The sequence below is a fragment of the Macadamia integrifolia genome, unplaced genomic scaffold (assembly GCF_013358625.1).
Source record: "Macadamia integrifolia cultivar HAES 741 unplaced genomic scaffold, SCU_Mint_v3 scaffold1356, whole genome shotgun sequence".
Classification (NCBI taxonomy): Eukaryota; Viridiplantae; Streptophyta; class Magnoliopsida; order Proteales; family Proteaceae; genus Macadamia; species Macadamia integrifolia.
Window position 1 is genome coordinate 5,995 of NW_024868175.1, and position 24,900 is coordinate 30,894.

Here is a 24,900-nt window from a genome sequence, read left to right on the forward strand (position 1 = left end):
AAATTGTTCACAAGTGTGGAATGATGTGAAGAGAATCATAGAAACCCAGAAATTTTTTTTTCAAGAAACCCAACACAAAAGAGATGGATTTTCATGGAAAAGAGATAGATTTTCATGAGAAAGAGATGGGATTGCAAGCATATACAAGTTTTCATGATCTCTCCAACATTTTAAGTGCAAATCAAGGATAAGAAATCTCATTTGAGTTGTTAGTTGGGGAGAAAAGGGTAGAGATAGAAGAAAACCCCAAATTGGAGAAATTAGGGCATAGTTTGAGATTTTCTCTCATAGATTGGGTAGTAAAGCCCAAAACTATGAATGAATCACAAATGAAGCATCATATTCTCATGGAATGATTGTTCTATAGAAAGAAACATGAAAAAGATCAAGTTTTTGGGAGTATAAATGGATTCAGCCTCCAAAATACATGTTCCAAGAAGAGAAATGGAGAAGAGACTTACTTGAGAGTGAAATGAGCTTGGATCTTCCAAAATCCGTGGAATCATTAAGTGAAAACGCGAGTGGACGCGCCAAGAAACCTCCAAAAATCTTCCTAAGCCAAGAGAAGGAATGGGAGAAAGAGGAGGAAAAAGGGGCTTAAAAGCCCCTATGCATTTTTTCGCCTCGGGTTGGACCGGCGGGCGGGCCCGTCGGTGGCAGCCCATCGGTTGGGAGACAAAAAAAGAGAAAAAGGGGGAGATTATTATATATATATATATATATAATATAATATTGATGTATAATAATGATAATATTACCAAAAAAAAGGGGGGGTCGAGTGGGACCATCGTCCTACTTGTCGAAGCACTAGCACGATACTTTCGAGGTTAAGCTGTGGCTAGATGTAAGACATCATACACTACAATACCCCGTGTGTTGGCATATGATTATGTGCCTATGTAAATTCTAAGGTATTTAACCAATGTTTTGTGTATGGTATGTTCCAGGTGCAAGGACATGATGGTACGTACTAGATCCGGTAGCAATGCACGAGGTACCTCACGTGGTCCTCGTCCGGTCGGTCGACCACCAAATCCTAGAAGGTCCTGCTCTGTGGGGCAAACCCCACTCCCACAACCTCAAGAAACCTTTGATCAGGGTGTGGCACAAAGGGACCCACCTATGACTACACTTTCGGATCCTCCACCGCTCATCACTCCGGGTGATGTTGCAACCATAATCCAACAGTCACAACAAGCCTTCCAGCAACAAATGCTCTAGCAGCAGCAGGCATTTATGGCTGCTATACAGCAACAGTTAGACCTTCCTCAACCCGGTCAACATCCCTAGATAATTACTCCATAAGACCCACCTGTAGGGTCTGGTATGGGGCCACAAGCTGGAGGTACACCTCCTATTCCGCCACTCAGCATTCCTCCGTATGTGGTGCCCCCTCCATACCCTTACTATATGGCATATGCACCCAATTACCCGCCGACAAATAATACGTCAAGGGTAGTGGAATCTTTCAAGAGGAATTTGTCACCTGTATTCTCTAAGGTGGGAAGTGATCCTCTAGAGCCGGACCAGTGGATTCAAGAGCTGGAAAAGATATTTGAGGTAATTGAGTGCACTGAGGCACAGAAGCTTATTTGTGCAGGGTTGCAACTCAAGAATAAGGCCAACTCTTGGTGGCAAACCTCTAAGCCTATATTGTTGGCCGCACATCTGGAACCCACATGGGAGCAGTTCAAGGAGTTGTTTTTGGCCAACCATTACCCTCGTAGCTTCAGAGACCGTAAAGAGACGGAATTCATGGCCTTAACTCAAGGGAATAAGACTATCCTGGAGTATCAGCAGCAATTTGAAAGCTTGTTCCATTTTGCCCTAGGCATATGAGGTCAGCGGAAGAAAAGGATGCAAGGTTTCTGAAGGGATTAAAGGCATCTATTGGGTCAGTGCTCGAGGTCTTAGATTTGACAGATTATGACCAGATTGTGCAAAAAACTAAAACCATGGAAGATAAGCAGAAGGGAGAACAGTCCCTCACACCTGGATTATGGAAGAGGACTAATCCATTTTCGGACATGGGCAACTCATCCAAGGTATACCGTGGGTCATATAGTTCTGGGCTTATATATAGACAACCCTATAGGCCATCTGGCTACCTTCCTCGAACAGCTGGTGGTTCAGGCTCTACATCTTTTTGCCCAAACACTAGTACGGTGCCTATAGTCACAAGGCCACCCCGACCTCCATCTACAGCAGGTCAGGTGCAAAGGGGCCCTGCCCCAGTTTCGGCGTCACAGATCTGTTGCTTTAATTGCCACTCCTATGGGCATTATGCTAAAGACTATCGGGTCAGACCAGCCTTACCATCCGGCCAGCCCTCTATGTACAGGCCTCCCTTAACTCGGTGGAATCAACCACAAGGAAGTATGTATGCCTTATCAGCTGAGGAAGCTGAGGCCAGCACAGAAGTTATAGCAGGTACATTTTAATTTAAGAATTTTCTTATGCTGAATTTTGATGCATTGTTGCACTAGGTGTTCTACTTATATCAGGCATACCAGCCTATGTCTTGTTTGACTCAGGAGCTACACATCCGTTCATATCTAAGAGGTTTGCTGAGAAACTTGGTATGTCACCCAGGACACTAGATCATGAGATGATTGTTAGTATGCCTACAGGAAGAATTACACAGTTGAAGGAGGTGTACGGGCCATGCCCAGTCAAAATCAGTGGAAAGAAATTGGATGCACAACTCATCAAATTCAACATATAGAATTTTGACGTTATACTAGACATGGATTGGTTGTCGGCCCATCGAGCAAATGTGATGTGTGCCAAAAAATTAATTAGGGTGACAAATGAAGAAGGGAAGGAATTGGTATACCAAGTAGATAAAATGAAACAGACTAGAAAGGTCCTCATCTCTGCTCTTCAAGCGGTAAAGTTGTTGGAAAGTGGATGTCAGAGTTACTTAGCATCGGTACTTGATGTTAATGCAACGGTTACACCTTTAGAAGAGATAGCGATGGTTAAAGAATTTTTCGACGTCTTTCCAGATGACCTGATGCATCTACATCCTGATAGAGAGTTAGAATTTGCCATAGACTTGATTCCTGGAGCAGTTCCAGTGTCTAAAGCTCTATACAGGATGGCACCAGCCGAATTGAAGGAGTTACAGATGTAGTTGCAAGAATTATTGGAGAAGGGGTTTATTCGCCCAAGTGTTTCACCTTGGGGTGCCCCAGTATTGTTTGTTAAGAAGAAGGATGGCAGCTTGCATATATACATCGATTACTGAGAATTGAATAAGCTAACCATTAAGATAACCAAATGAGATGTAGTTAATAGAGAGTTAGAATTTGCCATAGACTTGATTACTAGAGCAGCTCCAGTGTCTAAAGCTCTATACAGGATGGCACCAGCCGAATTGAAGGAGTTACAGATGTAGTTGGAAGAATTATTGGAGAAGGGGTTTATTCGCCCAAGTGTTTCACCTTGGGGTGCCCCAGTATTGTTTGTTAAGAAGAAGGATGGTAGCTTGCATATATACATCGATTACCGAGAATTGAATAAGCTAACCATTAAGAACCGGTATCCATTACCATGCATTGATGATTTGTTTGACCAACTACAAGGTGCAAAGGTATTTTCAAAGATAGACCTTAGATCAGGCTATTATCAGCTCAAGATATAGAGCGGTGACATACCCAAGACAGCTTGCAGGACTCGGTATGGTCACTATGAGTTCCTAGTGTTATCTTTTGGGTTAACCAATGCACCGGCAGCATTCATGGATTTAATGAATCGAGTATTTCACGATGTCTTTGATAAATGGGTAATTATTTTTATTGATGACATCTTGATCTACTCTAAGACAGAAGAGGAGCACACTCAACACCTGAGGATCGTGTTACAGAGGCTGAGAGAACAACAATTGTTTGCCAAATACAGTAAATGTGAATTTTGGCTTGAGCAAGTTGGATTCCTAGGACACGTAGTATCTGAGGCCGAAATCAAGGTGGATCTTGATAAGGTGAAAGCAGTAGTAGATGGGAAAACCCTAAGAACGTTACTGAAATTAGAAGTTTCTTGGGTTTGGCTGGATACTACCGGCGCTTCATTGAGAATTTTGCTCGGATCTCAGCACCAATGACTAAGTTAACCAAAAAGAGTGTGAAATTTGAATGGGTAGAGGAATGTGAGAAGAGTTTTCAGGAATTGAAGAAAAGTTTGGTGTCAGCCCCTGTGTTGACCATCCCTGAAGGCATAGGTGGAATGACAGTCTACACTGACGCTTCTAAGGTTGGGTTGGGTTGTGTTCTCATGCAACGCGGTAAGGTGATAACGTATGCATCCCAACAACTAAAGGAATATGAGAAGAACGACCCCACTAATGACTTGGAACTAGCCGCAGTCATTTTTTCCCTAAAGATTTGGTGACATTATTTGTATGGGGAGAAGTGCGAGATATACAGTGATCAGAAAAGCCTTAAGTACTTTTTCACCCAAAGAGATTTGAACATAAAGGACTATGACTGTGACATTCAGTATCATCCTGGCAAGGCTAATGTAGTGGCAGATGCGTTGAGTCGGAAGGCACAGACTGTGTCACTCTCATACTTAGCAGTTAACCCACCACTCGTACAAGAGGCGATGCTAATGGATGAAACCCTCTTATATGAAGGAGCAATCTTAGAGCTTGAACATCAACTAGAAAACCTTAAATGGTTGACTGTATCCCTGGCAGCTCTACAGGTGCATCCGTTTATTAGGCAAGAGGTGATAATGAAACAACCTCTGGATCCTGAGTTACAATGGTTCAGAATTAAGATTCAAGATCAAACCATGAATGACCCTGATTTCATTTTAGCCAGTGACAGGGCGTTATTGTTTCGAGGTAGGTTGTGTGTGCCCGATGATTTGGAGATACAAGACAAGATAGTGTAGGAAGCACATAGCTCCGAGTACTCACTCCACCCAGGAAGTACAAAGATGTATAAGGACCTTAAACAAAACTATTGGTGGCCCAGCATGAGAATCACAATAGCCCTATATGTGGCAACTTGTCTTACATGCCAAAAAGTAAAAGCTGCGAGGCATCGACCTTATGGTACTCTTCAGCCACTCCCAGTACCAGACTGGAAGTGGGATAGGATTTCGATGGACTTTGTCACCGGACTACCATGCACACCTAAGGGGATGGATGCAATATGGGTGATAGTTGATCGGCTTACTAAGACTGCTCATTTCATTCCCATCAAGACCAAGTTCTCTATGGCCAAGTTAGCACAACTTTATATGGATAACATAGTGCGCTTGCATGGAGTGCCAGTGAGCATTGTGTCAGATAGGGACCCAAGGTTCACTTTCAGATTTTGGAAAAGCTTCTACCATGCTTCGGGATCACAATTGAATTTGAGTACTGCTTTCCACCCACAGACTGATGGTCAGTCAGAGCGAACCATATAGATATTAGAAGACATGCTCAGGGCATGTGCAATAGAAATGTGTGGTAGTTGGGAAGAATACATACCCCTCATGGAGTTAGCTTATAACAACAGTTATCAAGCTACAATTGGGATGGCTCCATATGAGGCATTATATGGTAGGAAGTGTAGAACTCCTCTGTATTAGAATGAGGTAGGCGAACGCCGAATGTTAGGACCCGAAATGATACAGATGACATGTGACAAGGTTGATGTTATTCGAGAAAGGATTAAGGCAGCTCAGTCACGTCAAAAGAGTTATGCAGACACCCGCAGGAAAGACATTGAGTTTCGAAAGAGAAAAGGTGTTTCTTAAGATTTCTCCTACAAAAGGGTTGCATAGGTTCCATAGAAAGGGTAAGTTGAGCCCGAGATTCATTGGCCCATTTGAGATTTTAACTCGGGTTGGCTCAGTAGCCTACATGCTTGCTCTTCCACCTTCGCTCGGGAATGTTCATAATATATTCCATGTATCCATGCTGAAGCAATATGTTCACGATACATCGCATGTATTACCCGTGGAACCAGAATATCTAGAAGCTGATATGACCTATACAGAGCAGCCATCTGAAATCTTGGACCAAAAAGTGAAAACCCATCACAACCGCTCCATTTCCTTCGTAAAGGCGCGATGGGCTAATCATTCACTTGAAGAAGTATCTTGGGAGAAAGAGGATGAAATCCAAGCCAAGTACCCTCATCTTTTCGAACAACCAGGTACGCCAATTTCGAGGATGAAATTTTAAAAAAGGGGGGGTAAATGTGATACCCTACTTTTTAAACCTAGTCTAATTACACGGTTGACCCAGTTTAACCATGCAGGACCCGAACCAGAGAGGATTAAGGCGGGTTCCTTATGGACCATGATGGCAAAGGTGACTTTGAACACAGGTTGGCCAGATAAGTCTGAGTCAGTGCCAGAGGAGACGGGTGTACCCAAGCCGTGCACATGCACGTATCATAAGGCCATGTACGGGTAATGCTAGTATGTAGTCTTATCCTAAAGTGCATACATATAATATACCTTGTGCCGAGAGTGAGATACATGCCGAGAGTCGAATTCCATCAAAATCTCACTTGTTGGCTAATTTTCGGCCCTCAGGTGGGTGGTCACAGGCGGGCGCATCCACCCACCTGAGTGATCCACCCATGTGGTTACTAGATATTTTAAAGTATAAATAGCATTTATTGTGTTTTTCATTTTCTCATTTATTACACTAAAGAGTTGGTGAGAAGAGTAAAGAGGAGAGAGAAAAGAAGGAAGAAAAGAGAACGAAGAAGAAGAAAGGGGAAGGAAGAGAAGGAAGGAATGACTTTGAGCAATGCCAAGGTTTGATCTTTCCATTTCGACGCCGGAAGAGTGATCCCCAACACGAGATCTACGATTGGAGGTGAGCAAAGGCTATGCTTCTTAAACCTTCACCAAACATAAGTAAAACCCTTGATTTGGGTAGAGTTCCTTAAGATCTTGTAAATCCCACTTGAGATGATGAATTTAAGGTTTAATAGATGGTCTATGTGTTGATTTTGAAGGATTTGAAGAAGTGTTTACAAGATTTGAGAAGCATTGGTGATTTCTTGAGTTAAGAAGTGATTTTGGGGTTTTGAAAGAGTTCTTGAGCAAAGAAGGTAAGATGGTTTTTCAATCCTTAAATCTAACTTAGATCTAGGTTAGAATCATATTATAAGACCTTGGATGTGTGGAAAATATGATTGGAAAAGCCCCATTTGGTTTCCCAAAGGTTGGGAAAAGTTTCAAGGAAGAAGGCAATTTTTCGCCCCCTCAGGTGGGCCGGGACCGGTGGGCCGACCAGCCCGCCTGAGGGCACCTGCCTGAGAGGGTAGGCCCTCGGTTCCCACCGGTGGGCCAGAACTGGTAGGTCAGCCCACCCACCTGAGAAGACCGGCGGGTCAGTCCGCCCACCTGGGAAGATAGGTGGGCCGTGATAGGTGGGCTGTCCGACCCATCCGTGAGGCCCCTAACGTGATTTTTGTGTCCGAATGGACCCAAAATGGACGGAAAACCTTCTTTTATGATTTTAAACATGATTTAACCATCAAATCTTGTTAGTTTTGATCCCAAGGTGGTAAAATACTAACCCCATTCACTTATGATAGGTTCACTAAAATTTACGTTTCTCGCGCTGGATCTCACCCGTACCGGGCGTGAGTCTTTGTACACAACAAGTAAGTGGGGGAGAGGACATTTGACTTTATTTTAAGGCTTGTTTGGCATCATTCAATTGTATCTAGACTAACCATGTCATCATGCAAATTATGTGAACCTTAGTCATCCTCACATGATTATGATATGTGTATTGTGTTTTACATTCCCAATGCTAAATGATTAATGTGCTTATGTGACGAATGGTTGGATTACTATACATGATTCATTATTAGATTAGATGCCGCAGTCGGCTTGGAAACGAGTGCATTGGTGGCCCATGGAATGGGATGCAGTGGCACTATACAATCGTGCTATGTCATATAGGAGCATGCGGTTTAGGATTATCATCTTCCTGTGCTACGACCCTTCCCAACAGGGGTTGAGGTATTGTGTTATCACTTAGGGGGAAGCAGTGGTCGCGGTTGTTGGGTCATTGTGGTGGTTAGACATACGCCCGGCTGGTCATTAGGACAGTCGGTAACCTCAGTGGTATATTCAAGAGGGCCAATCGTACTGCTTTTAAATTGCTGGAGTCAGCACCTTTACTTTCTGTCATTTACTTTTATGTTGAGAGCCGGTGGTCGGTATGCTTTACTTTTTTGAGTACTCACGGTGGGCCTTCTCCCACAACCCTATGGGTGTATCGCGGGATGGAGTTCGCGGTTTGTACCTGGGACATACGTGCACTGTGATTGTAGTAGCAAAAAAAACCAAAGACTTATTAATGTTTTGTAGGTGGATGAGATTTAAAATGAATTGCATAGCATATAGTGCATATGGATGTGATTGTTGTGTGGTCCTTCTTTTCACTTACTGAGCTAGTGAGCTCATCCCACGTGCGTGCTCTTTTAGATGATTTTGCAGGTCACCAACCTGAAGATCAAGGGTCGGGCCCCACAATTGAGTTTCCCGATGAGGATTGGTGGGTCCCCGAGGAGTATGAGCACAGTAAGGATTGCACGTGCGAGGGCTGTGCTGCGGGACCGCAGTATTGACGTCGTACAGGGTTTTACTTTTTTATTCTTTTGATGACCCCTTTTTGTGTACTTGATACGTGAATTGTTACTATTTTTGTGTAAATATCATGCCTACGGGCCCATTTGTATTTATCTATATACTATAATTTGGGTATCAAGTATATTGGGGGTATTTACAGGTAAATTAAGTCTTCCGTTGAACTTTTGAACGTTTATCTTATAGGTGTGTATGCTGTGGTTGGGTACTGTATCAGATGATCCTGGAAGGTTTGGGTTAACCGGAGTTAACCCGGTCACCGATCCGTTTCTATGTGAATGGGGTGTGACATATGAGGTCACCCCAGAATGTGAAGCAAGTCCAGGAGCTAACAGGCAGTGTCGCCGCCCTAGGGCGATTCCTATCTCGATCGGCTAATAGATGCCTCCCCTTCTTCAGAGCCTTAAAGGGATCCAAGTAGTTCGAGTGGACGGAGGAATGCGAAAAGTCCTTTGAACAACTAAAGGAGTACCTGGCCGCACCCCCACTGCTGACAAATCCAAACACTGGGGATACCTTACAATTATACCTTACTGTATCAGCAGTAGCTGTAAGTGCAGTACTGACGAAGGAAGAAGGAAGGCAACAACGGCCGATATACTATGTCAGCCGAACCTTGCTAGATGCCGAAACAAGATATAGAAAGACGAAGAAAGTGGCATATGCCCTGGTAACAGCGGTAAGAAAGCTGAGGCCCTATTTTCAATCGTAAGACCAGCCCCTGAAGAAGATACTACAGTGGCCAGATATGTCCAGTCGCCTGGCAAACTGGGCCATAAAGTTGGGAGAATTCGACATCCAGTACAAACCGAGAACCGCAATAAAAGCACAGGCCCTCGTAGACTTCATAGTCGAGATGACACTTCCTGACGATCCCCAGGAATCTTCCAAGGATTGAGAAGAAAAGGCTTGGGTATTGTACATGGATGGTGCTCCAACAGCGCAGGAAGCGGCACAGGGATCATATTGGTTAGCCCCAGAGGTTTCAAGATCGAGTACGCCCTACGGTTCGACTTCGATGCCTCCAACAACGAAGCAGAGTACGGAGCGTTAATAGCCATAATTAATCTGGCATGGGCTTTGATGGTATAGGATCTGGTGGTGCATAGTGATTCACAGCTCGTGGTACGACAGGTGAATGGAGACTACGAAGCCAAAGAACAAAGGATGGCTGGGTACTTGAAGACCGTGCGAGAAAGAATAACAACCTTCAAGGAATTTGAGGTAAGGCAGGTGCCACGAGAAGAGAATTCTAGTGCAGACACACTGTCACAGTTTGCCACCTCCGACTTCGCAGACCTTGGACGATCGGTGTATTTTGAAGTGCTACCACAGTCGAGTACCGAAATACCCCAAGAGGTATTACCTGTAGGCGAGCACGACCATAGCTGGATGGATGCCATAACCGAATACCTCAAGGAAGGAAAGCTCCCTGAGAATAGGGACGAGGCAAGGAAAGTATGGATGAGGTCAGCACGCTTCCTTCTGAAGGATGAGACATTGTACAAAATAAGGTTCACCGTGCCGTACCTCAAGTGCCTGAACCCCGTCGATGGCAAGTATACATTCCGAGAAGTGCATGAAGGGATATGCAGCCAACACCTGGGAGCCCGGGCCTTGGCACATAAAGTGCTGAGGCAAGGCCTGTTCTGGCCGACAATGAGGAAGGACACGGAATCATTAGTCAAGAAGTGCGTCAAGTGCCAGATGTTCGCCCCCGTCCCTAGGCAGCACTCTACCGAGCTCTTGTCCCTATCAAGCTCGATACCATTCGCCATGTGGGGAATGGACATCCTGGGCCCATTCCCCTTGGCCACGAGACAAAGGAAGTTTGTAGTGGTGGTGGTAGACTACTTCACAAAATGGGCAAAGGCCGAAGCACTGGCGACGATATTCGAAAAGAATGTAAGGAACTTATTCTAGAGAGCGGTAGTCTATCGATTTGGAATCTCTCAAGTAGTGGTAACGGACAATGGAACTCAGTTCGCCAACCTGACTTTTGACTCGTTTTGTGATGCCCTCGGCATTGACCACAGGAAAACATCGATCGGTTATCCACCAACCAACGGGCTGACAGAGGTAACCAACCGTACCCTGCTCCAAGGAATAAGGATGATGCCAAAGGGTTATGGGAAGATGAGTTGTACAATATCCTCTGGGCTTACCACACAACTGAGAAATCGACCACTGGAGAAACACCCTTCGTTTTAACTTATGGCACCGAAGCTGTACTTTCGGTGGAGGTAGGGGTCGTAACCCATCGGATTCAGTACTATAATGAAGAAGAAAACGATAAAGGACTTCGGACGAATTTAGACCTCTTGAGCGAAGTCAGGGACACCTCACAAGAAAGGATCATCACCTACCAGCAGAGGGTTACGAGGCATTATAACTCCAATGTCCGAAAGAATGAGTACAGAATGGGTGACCTCATCCTCAGAAGGGTAGAAATATTAGACCCGAGGCATCAAGGAAAGCTAGCTCCGAATTGGGAAGGTCCTTACAGAGTCTCAAGGGTAATACGACCGAGTTCCTATCACCTGGAGACTATGGGGGGAGAGAGGGTACCCCGATCGTGGAACTCCAAGAACTTGAGAAAATTCTACCAGTAGTGAAGTAGCGTGCAATCACATTTTGTAATTTTTTGCTCCTAAGCACTTTCTAGTTGTAACTCCTCATCCTAAGCTCTTCGGATGATTTTACTTATGAAAAATATGTAAGCTGGTTTACGGCAATTGATAGGGATTCTCCTATTTGATGGCTTTAGCTTTGTCGAAGGTCCTTACCTCGGTCATCACCACGGTTGTTGATCAAGGCAGAGCCAAAGGGAACTTGACGAAGGGATACAGTCGAGGTCCCTACCTCGATTGGGAGCTCAGGTGAAGGCCGAGCTAACCTGACCGAAGGTCACGGCCTCGATTGGGGGCTCTGGCTAAGGTCGAGCTGAGCTAACCAAAGGTCATGGCCTCGATTGGGGGCTTTGGCTAAGGCCGAGCTGACCTGACCGAAGGTCAAGGCCTCGATTGGGAGCTCTGGCCAAGGTCGAGCAGACCTGACCGAAGGTCACAACCTCGATTGGGAGCTTAGGCTAAGATCGAGTAGACCTGACCGAAGGTCCTTACCTCGGTTGGGGGCTCTGGCTAAGGCCAAGCTGACCTGACTGAAGGTCACGGCCTCGGTTGGGGGCTCTGGCTAAGGCCGATTTGACCTGACTGAAAGTCATGGCCTCGGTTGGGAGCTCCGACCAAAGCTGAGCAGACCTGATCGAGGGTCCTTACCTAGTTCGGGGGCACGGTTGAATCCTACTTGTTTAGGATCCCTCAAGTCCACGACCCTCGGATGTGGGAAACTTCTCGGATAAGCCGATGGAGCAGAACTAGGTCTCGTACTAGAGTAGAAGTGTATTAATCCTAGGGCTGCCAAGGGGTTCAACCTTCTTGCACCTACCTACGGGCTAAAGATTCCTTATCAGAAAGAAAGTGCAAAAAAGCAAAAGGCAAAGGTATCCGAAGAAAGGGAAATATTCATTTATTAAAAAGGCCCGAACGTCGAGATTACACGAAAAGGCCCGAAGGCTCACATCACAAAAAGAAAAAAGAGAGCCCGAAGGCTGAGGTAGGATGCAGGGTGGCTTCAGGGGGCGTCTGTCGGGTTCACGACCTCATCGTCGGCATGGTGAAGGGTCTCCCCATTGGAGCCATCATGACTAGGAGTCAGAGGTACCTCACGTTGCAGCTGAACCTCACCTTCCTCACTACAGCCTTCGCCGTCGATGTCAGCAACCTCGGTGGCTGTTGGGGCTGCCTCAACACACTCTTCTTCAAAGATGAGCCTGCTATCCTCGAAAGAGACCCCTGGGTAGTGCTCGAGGACCCAGTCTCGGACCTCAGTAGCACCCATTGTGAACCCAGGGGCGATGGCACGTTTGACCTCCTCCCGAAAGCCCTCAGAGGCCCTATACTTCTAGCCCTTTGGGTCTCGGCCTCCTGAACCTTTACCGTTATCTGCGCCTTCAGCTCCGCAAGCTTCTGATCGCATTCCTGGTGAGTGCGAAGAAGGCCCGCTTCTAGGTGCTCCACCTTCTCCATGAGAACCGAACGCTCATTCTCTAGGACTGACTTTTCACGTTCAGAAGCCTCGAGGTCTTGGGCCATAGCTTCAGCTTGGATCGCCAGCTGACCCACTTGGTTTTGGGCCTGCATAAGACACCGATGGTCAGTTCGTTGCAATGATCATAAATCAAGGTTTAGAAGATCGAAGCTTACCCCTGCCATGAAGATGCAGGCGCTAGTTATCATTTCCGTCGTCCCTCGTTATTATGCTTCGACGGCATCTCGGGGGAGGCTGCCCTTCAGTACCAGCTCATGAGCGACATGGCCGACGGACAGGGTGTCATCTTCTTTAACCGACCACCGAGGGACGAAGCCCACCTCAACCCTAACATTCCCAGCCCTCGGGCTTCTGAAGTCTGCCATGGGGGAAGAGTCTCGGGTAGACAAGCTATGGCCCAGAGCAGCGAGGGCCTGGACCGCTTCGGTACTGGGACCTTCGGCCCTGGACCTTTTCTTCGGTGGGGGAGCTTCAGAGGAGGGAGGACCCTTCTTCCCTTTCCTCTTCAGCCTCTGCTCCTGCTGGGCATCCCACTCCCTGGCCTCCCTTATCTGGACTTGCCTCTCCGCAGCTACAGCCCTAACCTCGGCCCTGGAGATTTGCACTGCATGAAGACGAAGGGAGTTAGTATGAAACACAAGTACCTAAGGCAAATAAACTTGGGCTGGCCTAAGACTCACCCAGGCTAAGACCGAATCTGAACAAAATGGTGTCGGACTTAAGGCTGTCGGACTCAACTAGAGGGTAGGTGTTTTGACGCTTCACCATAGCCACTGACTCCACGTCTGTCCCAAGAAGGGCAAGGCAGAGTTCACCGTCCTCAGATCGGGGATATCCCAGATGATGCTGAAGGGTACCCCCTCGGACGACCTCACGAAGAAGAATTTCTCCTTCCACCCGTGGATCGACGTTGGGTAACCGTTCAGCAGCCAAAGGTCTTTCAAAGGGCTGAAGTAGTACCAGCCCGAAAGCCCCTTATAGGCCTAAAGAAGGAAGCAGTTGATGAAGAGAGGGAGGGAGAGAGGCCTCTGGCGCCTAGAGAAAAGGATGATGAAGCTAAGCATATGTTACCATCCGTTCGGCGTCAGCTGGGTCAGAAAAATCTCGTAGTGCCAAAACACCTGGGAAAAGAAAGGATGGAAGGGAAGCCGAAGGCCAGCCTTCAATGCCTCCTTATATAGGCACATCTCTTCGGAGTTCCGATAGCTAGCTCGGTCGGTCGGTTTTGGTAGCCGGATCTCGAAAGCATCCGAGATATTGAAGGAGGCCCTTAGCTCCCCCAGCTCCAGCTCATCCATGGTGGAAATGATGTGTAGGGCCTCCACCTCAAGGGGGTCCTAGGTCTGGGCTCAGGATTCAAGACCCTCTCCCTGAATCCCTCACCGTTTGAGCCACCCTCGGATCCAGACGGCGAGGCCATGGACGATGAGTCACGAGAATAGGGCGAATCAGGGGAAGAGTCCGAGGACATCCCTCGGACCCCCTGGACTCTGATACCTATGGTGAGACATTATCCTCTCGGAGGACGGGGGACTGTACCCGGATGAAGAAGACATCGTACTTACTTTTGGTGAAGACGAAGCGCTAAAGGAAAAGGAAGACCTAGACCGAAGGAAAGCTCTCCGAGGGAAAAACGAAAGTGGCCCACAAATGAACCCCCACACTTTATAAATAAAAGAAAAATGGTATGAATGCACGAGCATTAATGGCACCGTCATGTCACCAATTACCACCCCTCAAGATCTGCACCAAAGTAGACCTAACCAAAGGTCCCTACCTCGGTTGGGAGCTGAGGCCAAGGCCGAGCTGACCTGACCGGAGGTCCTCACCTCGGTTGGGAACTCTTACCGAGACCGAGCTGACCTGACCGAAGGTCCCTACCTCGATTGGAGGCTCAGGCCAAAGCCGAATGGACCTGATCGAAGGTTCTCACCTCAATTGGGGGCTTAGGACAAAGTCGAGCGGACCTGATCAAAGGTCACAACCTCGGTTGGGGGCTCAGGCCAAAGCCGAACGGACCTGATTGAAGGTCACAACCTCGGTTGGGGGCTCAGGCCAAAGCCGAACGGACCTGACCGAAGGTCCTCACCCCGGTTGGGGGCTATGGCCAAAGCCGAGCAGACCTGACCGAAGGTCACAACCTTGGTTGGGAGCTCAGGCCAAGGCCGAGCGGACCTGACCGAAGGTCCTCACCTCGGTTGGGGGCTCAGGCCAAAGCTGAACGGACCTGACCGAAGGTCCTCACCTCGATTGGGAGCTCAGGCCAAGGCAGAGCGGACCTGACCAAAGGTCCCTACCTCGGTTGGGGGCTCAGGCCAAAGCCTAGCGATGAGCACATTTATGTGTGAATTCTAGGGTAGTAAATCATGCATTTTACATATTTAGAATGGAGCTACCTTAGGTTTTACTCTCTTTTTGCAGGTTTTATACTTTCATTGCCTTAAGGACTATCGGGTGCTATATCTCCAATTTTACACATAAAGAGGTCCTATTTCTTTTCATGGTTGCGAAGAGGATGAAATTATAAGAAAGATGGACATGTTCAATTAAAAGTACACATTTGTTTCGTCAACCGTACAAGTGATTATTCTTTTCGGGCAAAAAAAGGAACAATGGATCAGAACCGAACCGAGATGCAGAACCAGCCCGTCTGCAGTTGTTCCAAGGGTATAAAGAATATTCTAAATACCAACAAGGATCAATGGACCACATCCTTAAGTGATTGAAGATTCGTTTTTGGTAATAACAACTACCTAGTGCAGTTGGTGAGTTGTGGTATGCAAAATCTCTTCCTTATTAGGAGGTCTCAAGTTCGAACCTCTTAGCTGCTATTTTGTTGAGGTTTTTTTTTATAATATTTTCTCTTTCCTACTCATCACTCAAAGGAGGTCGGCCAAGATAGTTGTATGTAAGTTTGAAGAAGAGAGAGAAAATAAAGACAAAAAATAGGAAAGAAGAAAAAAAAAAAGACAAGGGCATGGATGGAATTTTCCATTTAAAATAGAATATTGTACAAATACAAGCAAGGAAAATCGTCCAAGGGGGGGTTTCTTGTGCAAGAAGAGAGACAAAAATAGAAAAAAGAGAAAAAATAGGAAAGAAAAAGGTAAGAAAATCGTGGGAGATCTCTCCACACATTTTCTCTCTTCTCTCTCCTCCACCTCACCACAAAATCGTCCAAGGGGATCCACCCTTGGACGTCCTTCCCTCTCTCCTATTCCCTATAAAAGGGAGTCCACAAAACTCTTAAAAAATTGTCCCTCTCTTCCTCTCTAATTCATTCTTCTTCTAGGGTTTTGTTTTTGCCCTATCTCTTTCTCTAGTTTTTTCATTCTCTATCTCTAGTTCTAGGTTTATGCTTTAAAAACTTTTGTAAGTTCTTTTATTCAATTAATGCAAGCACTTTTATTTTTGATTCAGTCTTTTATTTTTATTATTTAAGTAATTGAAGTTGTAATTTTCAAGTTCTAGTTCTAGGCTTAGTTCTAAGTTACAAGAACAAGCTATGAAGCATGTCTTTCAAGTTCAATTTTTTTCTTCATATTTGTTTTCTCTAGTACTAAAAATTTCAGATTTGGTTTATTCTAGATCTAGTTTTTAGTACTGGTAGTATCTCAAATCGATTAAGTTTTCAGTTCAAGGGTTAAAGTTCATGTAAGTAGACTCCTTCAATAGTCTTCTCTCCCCCCTCTCATTCCCTCTTCTGACTACCCTTTCTTTCTTAATTTAGGATTTTAATTTCAGTCGATTTGCTATCCCTTTCCCCCAAGGTTCATGGCTAGTGTATGTGTTGGCTTTGCCCCTCCTAGCCATAGAACCATCAATTTATTGCTTTTATTTTAATTGTCTCCCTTTCCCTAAAGCCAAGTAGAGTAACCCTTGTAAGAGTGACTCTCTGGTCAAGTAGGGAAGCTCATATTATGATGCATCCCTCGGGCTAAGTAGAGAAACCTACTTGTGAGTCTCTCTCTAGCTTTCCCCCCTTTCTTTTACTTTATTTTTATTTCAGCATTTTTTTCCTTCATTTATTATTAATTTTTTTTTTTAAATTGTGTGGGTTGTTTATTTTCAGTTATTTATTTATTTAATTTTAATTGCGTGGCTTGTGTCTTTAAATTCTTAGATGACGAATGGTTAGGACGTTATTTTAGATGCATATGTTTAGGACGGTAATTAGAATTAGATCACAACCATTAATCGGTTCACTTTCGTATTATTAAAAAAAATAAAAAAATAAAGTGACTGCTCTCCCTAGGGGTGTCAATTGGTCGGGCCGGTTCGATTTCGGTTGGGCTTAATCGGGCTTGAAGACTTTCAAAGGCTACACCGTGTCTGCCCATTTAACTAATCGATCTTAGTTATTGAGGGCATGGTACGCTTTATATTCGGTCGATCGGCCTCGGGCTATAATCGGGCCACCTTAATTGGGCTTTAGTCGGGCTTTAACCGGGCTACGGACATGTTTAATGTTAAATGGGCTTTAACCGGTTTTTAAATAGGCCCTCTTTAAAATGTGCTCTTATATTCTGGCCCACTCATGCAAGCCCAAAAAAATGACAATTAATTAATAAATGATACCAAATATAACCATTATTTAAAATGTGAACATGTTTTTACTTTTTAATTTGGGGGGTAAAATAGGTATTCTACAATCATTAAAGGGTCAGGCTAGGCCGGTGCACAATAGGTCGGTCTCGGTCGGGTGTTAAACGGTCGGTCTCGATCGGGCGCTCGACGGTCCAAGTAGCAAAACCAAGACCGACCGTTTATAAACAGGCCGGGCTCAAGCCCAACACGTTTAATAAACGGTCCGGGCCGAGCCAGTCTATAAACGGTAGGTCCCGATCGGTTTAGTCGGTTCAGGCCACGAATTGACACCCCTAGCTCTCCCTGTGTTTGACCCGTAGCTACACTGATCCGTATGCTTGTGGTTACATTTAAAATCTCAAACAAGTTTTGGCGCCGTTGCTGGGGAGACAGTTTCATGTTATTTTTTGCTTTCTTTTGGTAAATCAGAGTGCTTTGTTTGCTTTGTTTTGGTTTTTTCTTTTTCTTTTATTGAATTCCTTAGAAGAACAACTTGCAATAATAATTGTATCGGTGGAGGTTGCCATGCCTCACAGTATGATAAAGACAGGTTTCGCCCTGTAGCAATACCTCAAGAATTGACTTGAGCAACCCCGGATCCTTGCCGATAAGCTCTCAAAAAGCCAAAAAAAAATCAAAAAAATCATTAAAATATCATAAAAAAAAATATTTGCTATCCATCCTTTTATGCTTTTCTTACTCTAGTTGTGGGTAGTTTTCTGTTGCATGAGTGTTAGGTGGATACGTAATACTAAGAATCAGTTAGAAAGAAGAGATCCAACAAGTAGTGACCCTATACGTTTGCTCTCTTTAAAACCCTTCAATATGGGAGACCAACAGCAAAACCCTTCACCTAAATCTCTAAAAGATAGGTTCTACCCTGCTAGAACAGCCCAACCTTCCTGCATAGTTCGACCACAAGCCCAGGGCAATAATTTTGAACTCAAATCTCAATACATCATTATGTTGCCCCACTTCCATGGGTTGACCTCTAAGGATGCATATCTATTTCTAAGGGAATTTGAAGAGGTATGTGTTCTAATTAAGATCCAACAGCTTTCTGATGATGCTGTTAAGCTTAGGTTTATCACTTTTACATTGAAAGACCAGGCTAAGAAGTGGTTGTATGGGTTACCCACAAATTCCATAACCTTATGGGAACAGTTCACAGTTGTCTTCCTTAAGAAGTTTTCCCAACTCACAAGACCAATAAACTTAGAAGTGATATCCTTCAGTTTAGGCAAAAGCCTAGTGAGTCATTTTCCAAACTTATAGAGAGATTCAAGGATCTACTCCAAGAATGCCCTCACCATGGCCTAGACCTATGGCATTTATGTCAAATAATTTATGAGGGTATTGATTACCCAACTAAACAAATGATAGAGTCTATGTGCCCTGAGGGATTCACATCCTTTACAGATGAAGGAAAGGCATGGGAATTCTTACTTGACTTAGCTGACAAAACTTGTGAGTGGGAATCAACCCAAGAGAGTGAAAGAACCATAGGAGGAAAATGATATTTTGTGGATGGAATAGTGTCAAGGAAGCCCATTTGGATAGCTTAATCAAGAGAATTGAGGCTATTGTTCCTAGAGAGCATCATCAGTCAATTTGGTTAAGATTTGTGCTTGGTGCCAGTCCCCTGGACATCTCCTAGAAGAATGCCCCAACACCTCTGGGGGCACTTCTAATGATAGTGTTAATGCATTATACCAGAATAATCCATATAGTAATACCTACAATCCAGGATGGAGAAATCACCCAAATTTCTCTTGGAATCAGGGCAACCAAGCAGGGCCTTCCAATTTCCATAATCAAGGTCAACCTGGACTCCAAAGGCCTCCCTTTGCACAACAATCTTTTTTCTCAAAATACTTTTCCTAGGTTAAATGTAGGACCTCAGGCTAGTTTTCCTAGGGCCCCTCTCCTATCATCTTATCAGCAACCCCCTGGGTTTACCAACACTGGAGAGGCAAGTAGAATAAGTGACTTGAAAAAAAAATATGGCCCTCCTCATGACAAACCATCAAAATCTTACGAGAGAACTCACTCAAGTTGTCTCAATTATGCGTGAGAGGGAGAAAGGAACTTTACCTAGTCAACCAGAGCCTAACCCTAGGCATCATCAGCCTGTTAGTTCACAAACACTAATGCACCACTGAATATAGTACAAGGTCAGACCCAACAAGGGCCCTCTAACCAATGTAATGTTGTTTATGCCCTTAGGAGTGGTAGAGAGTACCAACAGAGCATTCCTAAATCTTCCTCATCTATTACTCCTGTTAACTCTCCTTCAGTTGAGGACACAAGTGTGCCTCTTTTTTCAGGTTCGTCTGATGAACCTAAAGATTTTTTGGAAACTAAAGATGATTTGGTTGAAGAAACCAAAAATGATTCTTTTGAACAGGGGCAAATCCCTAACAGTCCTTATGTTTATCCTGTCCCATTTCCTAATCGCTTGGTAAACAAAAGGAAGACTGCATCCATGGATAAAACTTTAGAAGTCTTCAAAAAGGTAGAAGTGAACATCCCCCTTTTGGATGCCATATCCTAGATCCCTGCCTATGCAAAGGTACTGAAAGATTTGTGTACTCACAAACGTATCACTAGTGTGCCCAAAAAGGCGTTCTTGGCAGGTAACATTAGTTCCATAATTACTCAGCCTATAGTAGCCAAGTATACGGTTCCAGGGAGCCCTACCATATCTTGTGTCATAGGCAACACCTACATTGAGCATGCCTTACTTGACCTTGGCGAGTACAGTGTTCCCTACTAACACCCCTAGTCACCTCTCGAGGCATCTTGCCCATAGATTCAGAAGACCTCCCCCCCCCCTCCCCCAGAAAAAGATGACTCCGATGATTTAGAAGACCATTCCCCAGAAAATGATGACTTAGATGTCCTAAATCCCATGCATTAACCTATTGAACCAAAAACAAGGGCAACAGTATACTTACCAGACTGAGTAAGTAGAAAAACTTAGGAAGAAGATGGGCGGAATGCTTCTTCAAAATCCTTTCTAAATGCCTCGAGTTTCCATTGGACTTCAACTGCTAGGATGAACAAACAACAGCACTCCACTAAACACGCCTCCTCTTAAACACTTCGATGTTTCGGTTGCAACACCAGACTAACCTCTGAACCCTCAAAAAGACAGTTCAAAACCCAAGAGAAAGCACATGTTTTTCCAAATTAACACCCTACCCATTCGATAGAGCACAATCAACTCCTTAAATGGTGTGTATTTCCTCGATCTATGACTTAATGACCTAAGCCCGTCCCTGACTGATACGTCCACCCATGATTAAAACTCCTATTTATGACTAGACGGCTATTGCTATCATATATCTGCCATCGGAAGCAAGCATACCAAAAGAGAAAAGAAACCCACGGAAATATCATAAATCAGATACCCAAATATTCCCTGAGCTCATTTCCAAGCTTGGGAGAGGGAGGAGCAAGTTATACCCCGCTCACTCAAAAGGGAAAACAATGGAATGTATGTTCGGGAACAATGGCTATATATATATTCGTTGACTAGTCAATGGTTAGGTTACTGGACCAAGGACCATATCAGCAGGAGCACGAGCATGGAACCCCCCCTCAAAGACCATCAAGCACCAGACCAATCTCACAAAAGTACTAACGCCCACAACTAGCCTGACTTAAGATCACAGGCAATAAATGTTAAACTTGGTCAAGAAGTTGCTCAACCCTTGGCCCTATTGTGGTCAGGTTAGCAGTTAGTGGACCTTACTATGGTTTGGTTAGAGGTTAGTGGACCTTACTATGGTTTGGTTAGTGGTTGGAGGATCTTACTATGGTTTGGTTGATGGTTGTAGTAAGTAACTCAAGTCGGGTTAACCATAATGATCTTTGTCAGATCGACCACGACAGAAGAAGATCTCTCCAATAAGGTAAGGACACGCATCTACACGACAGAACCTCCTGACCAATGAGAAAGACCCTTGCTACCTATATAAGGAAGGCTCGACTATGGATGAAAGGTAAGCTCTCAATACATTGAACACCATATATCGTAGTGTTATGGAGACTAACTTTGGCGTCGGAGCCAAGCCCCGGAGCTCTCTCTGGGCCAGCTTCTAATATGTATTCTGCAGGTTTACGTCAGGCAGAAACGTGCAGTAACAGTATTATACTAAAAAGGCTACAAATTATTTGATACCTCGAGCTTTGTTTGGTTGCAAGGGGAATGCAAATTTTTTATGTAAAGTGGAATTTTTTTCCCAAAAAAAATAAATTTAGATGTTTGATTGCAAGGGAAATATATTTTACATATGAAAAAAAACTTCACTTAACTATTTAAATTTTCCTTTTTATTTCCCCACCAAAATAGGAAGAAAAAAAAAAAACCCTACTCTTATGATCTCTCTCCCACTCTCGCGATTCTCACCCCGCTCATAACTCTCCACGATCTCTCTCTCTCTCTCACACACGACTGAATTGGGTTTGTTTTGACCAAAAGACTTTGGGTTTGAGCCAGATGGAGCATTACTGATCTGTTGGGTTTGTTTTGACCAAAAGACTTTTGGAATGGGCCTTTCAGTCGTTATCACTTGTGATCTATTACTGTTTTCTTTGTCATCATCTTTTATATTATTTTAAATATTTATTTATGCTGCATTCATTTGATATATAGAACAAGATGGTTTATTTTGGTTAGTGATAGAACATAGTATGATTTGGTACAAACCTTGAATGACTTGATTCACGTAACCAATATAAATTTTGAGGATCTAGGTGGGTTCTGGATTGAAAAGTACTCTCCCCCACCCCCACCCCCGCCACCGCCCCTGACCCCGCCCCCGCCCCCGCCCCCATCTCTTTTGAGGATTTTGGTTGAATTATTAGTTTTTTTAAATTTTACATCTATTTTACATCAATTTTACATCCAACCAAACAACTATGGTAAATTAATTTCACTTCACTTCTATTGCAACCAAACGACTCAAAAGGGAAAAAAAAATCGCTTCACTTCCCTTCCCTTCCCATTTCCCTTGCAACCAAACGCAGCCTCAAGGGTGTCGAAACCCCTTTACAAATTTCAAGTTGTAATCCATAGGATCAATTCACCACACTAGGCCGGTGTCAAATTGACAATTCGAACATACCAGACCGAACAGCCTGGCCCAACCCAGCCCATGAACCAGTAAAATATAAGTCCATATTCTGTAAGATTGCTTGATTTCCAGCAACGAAATCAGCCCCTGAATCATCTTGATCATGGCTGAGGGTGGAGACTGAACAAAGCCATGTCGGTAAGGAGGGAATGTCTGATCAACCACCATTACCAGTCCTTACAAAGACACCATAATCTGAGGAGACAAAGCATGAGCAGTTGTCATGATATATAGGGAATCTCTCTCTCTCTCTCTCTCTGGCCTTGCCTGCCTGGGAGAAGACAGGAAAATTTAAGTAAACCAGCCACTGATAGAGTGTTTTGAGAACCATAATAATGGTGGGTTTCATTTCACTCTCCTCTTTTTGATAAATCGTGCAGATGGATGGAGCTAGTAGCTCCATGTTGTAACAACAACAAGAAGGTATTGATATTTTGATTTTCCTCGGATACTCAAGGTTCAATCACCCATCATATGAAAAAGACCTGGCTATAAAGTTATACAGCGGCCGCCAACGTAACTCTCCTTCTTTCCTTTCTTACATAGAGATAAAGCATCAAAGGACAAACTCAAATGGTTTGGAAAACTGGAATATTCAAGAAGATTAATCCTATCATCTCATGGATCTGACAATAAGATATATATATATATATATAGAGAGAGAGAGAGAGAGTATATGTGCATTGTATTTTCCTTATTGTTGTCTTGTCTGTTATCATTATTCCATGTGGTTCATCGTCCTTTTGGATTTGAGGAATAAGCAAAGGGTATTTTGATAAATAAAAAAAGGACTTACCCATATTACATTAGGCTCCTGTCATTGTGGAGCCTGGTGAGGTTGTTTTTTGATCCCAAATTACATGAAGCTCTTATCACTGTAGATCTTGTAAGAGTTATAATGTACTCAGCCCTACCCCCACTTTATGGTTTCAAATTCAATCCCATGACCCCTAAGTTACAATGGAGCAAGCCCATATTTTGTTAAAAAAGATTTCGAAATTGTTGCAACACAATCACACTCAAGGATTAAAGTATCGGTATCGGTCGTCATATCGGTCGGTCAAAATTAAGATACGTATCGGAGGGTATCGTATCGTATCGGAGATACGTTAAGATACACTAAAGATACGTACATAAATAGATAGGAAGCACTTTTTTATGCACATTTGCATAAAAAAAATAGTTAAAAAAAGTTATATATAACATGTATTATGCATAAACAGTAAATTGAGAGTATCGCACTAAGAATCCAAGGTTTGTAATTGTCCCATAAATGTAAATCCTTGTTCCCTACCTTGATTTCCACTTTAATTAGAGAGAAAAATGGTTGGCAGCAACTTTGGAACAAAAACACCTCAAAAAATTATGTTTTTCTAAAAAATTACCCATTTTGGTCATTTTATGACCGTATCGGTACGTATTGGTGTGTATCAGTCGATACATACCGATACGCACCGATACATATCGATACATACCGATACTTACCGATACATACCGAAACGTACATTTCACTTCAATTTTGAATTTTTCATAGAGTATCGGTGCGTATCGGTGGTGTATCGGTGTGTATCGGTGCGTATCGTAGGATACGTATCGATACATAAGGGTTTTAAAATTTTCATGATACGTATCGGTATGTATCGTGCCGATGCCTACCGATACGGATACGTATTGGCCGATACAGCACGATACGCACCGATACTTAAAACCATGATCACACTCATCATCCAACTTCCAATATGAGGACCACCCACATATAAATTTGACCTCTTTGATGGGTTCAATGGGGGAAAGCCCTTCTAGTGCTTCAGCTTCACATGGACTACAAAGGCATTTTCTAAGGTGCAAGGCTGCGAGCCCATGTGAAGGTATGGGAAAGAGATGAGGATAGGAAAGTGTGACACATGACATGTAGTTTTTGAGACAAAATTGTGTTCTCACTTTTGCTTATATATTGACATTATATAATGCATAAAATCCATCTTCTTCTTCTAACATAGGGAGATAGAGCAGAGTGAGAATAATATGAGGAAAAGTGTTTTGGCTTTTTTTGAGTCGGCAACCAACATTTAACAAAGCTTTGGATCTTGCATGAGTCACTGCAGTCCCCCACTCCCCTCTACCCCAATTACCTAAAACCAATGATTTAAAAACCAATTAAGGAGAAATTAAAATATATTTTGGAGGCTTATGAGGTTGGTTGTTAGGTCCACATGATTGTCCCCCAACAATTCTACATTTGATTCTATTCACCATGATCGGTTTTGACTACCTTTCTCAAGGAAGATCTCTTATTAGACTATTTTGATTCCATTTGTTTAATCCTCTGGTATTAAGTGTAAGCTGTAATTGTACTCAAGTCTCTGACTGGCTTGCCAGTGCCACTTCTTTGATGGTGGCACAAGCAGCTTTGTTTCACAAGTGCTTCATCAATGGTTCTGAA

General features: G+C 43.9%; 1 non-coding gene across 1 annotated transcript; it reads right to left on the reverse strand.

The window, feature by feature from the left end:
- Window positions 1-18,527: 18,527 nt before the first annotated feature.
- On the reverse strand, window positions 18,528-18,634 carry LOC122063564. Its single transcript, XR_006135397.1, has one exon. It is a non-coding gene; the product is annotated as a small nucleolar RNA R71 (small nucleolar RNA).
- Between the last annotated feature and the right edge of the window lie 6,266 nt (window positions 18,635-24,900).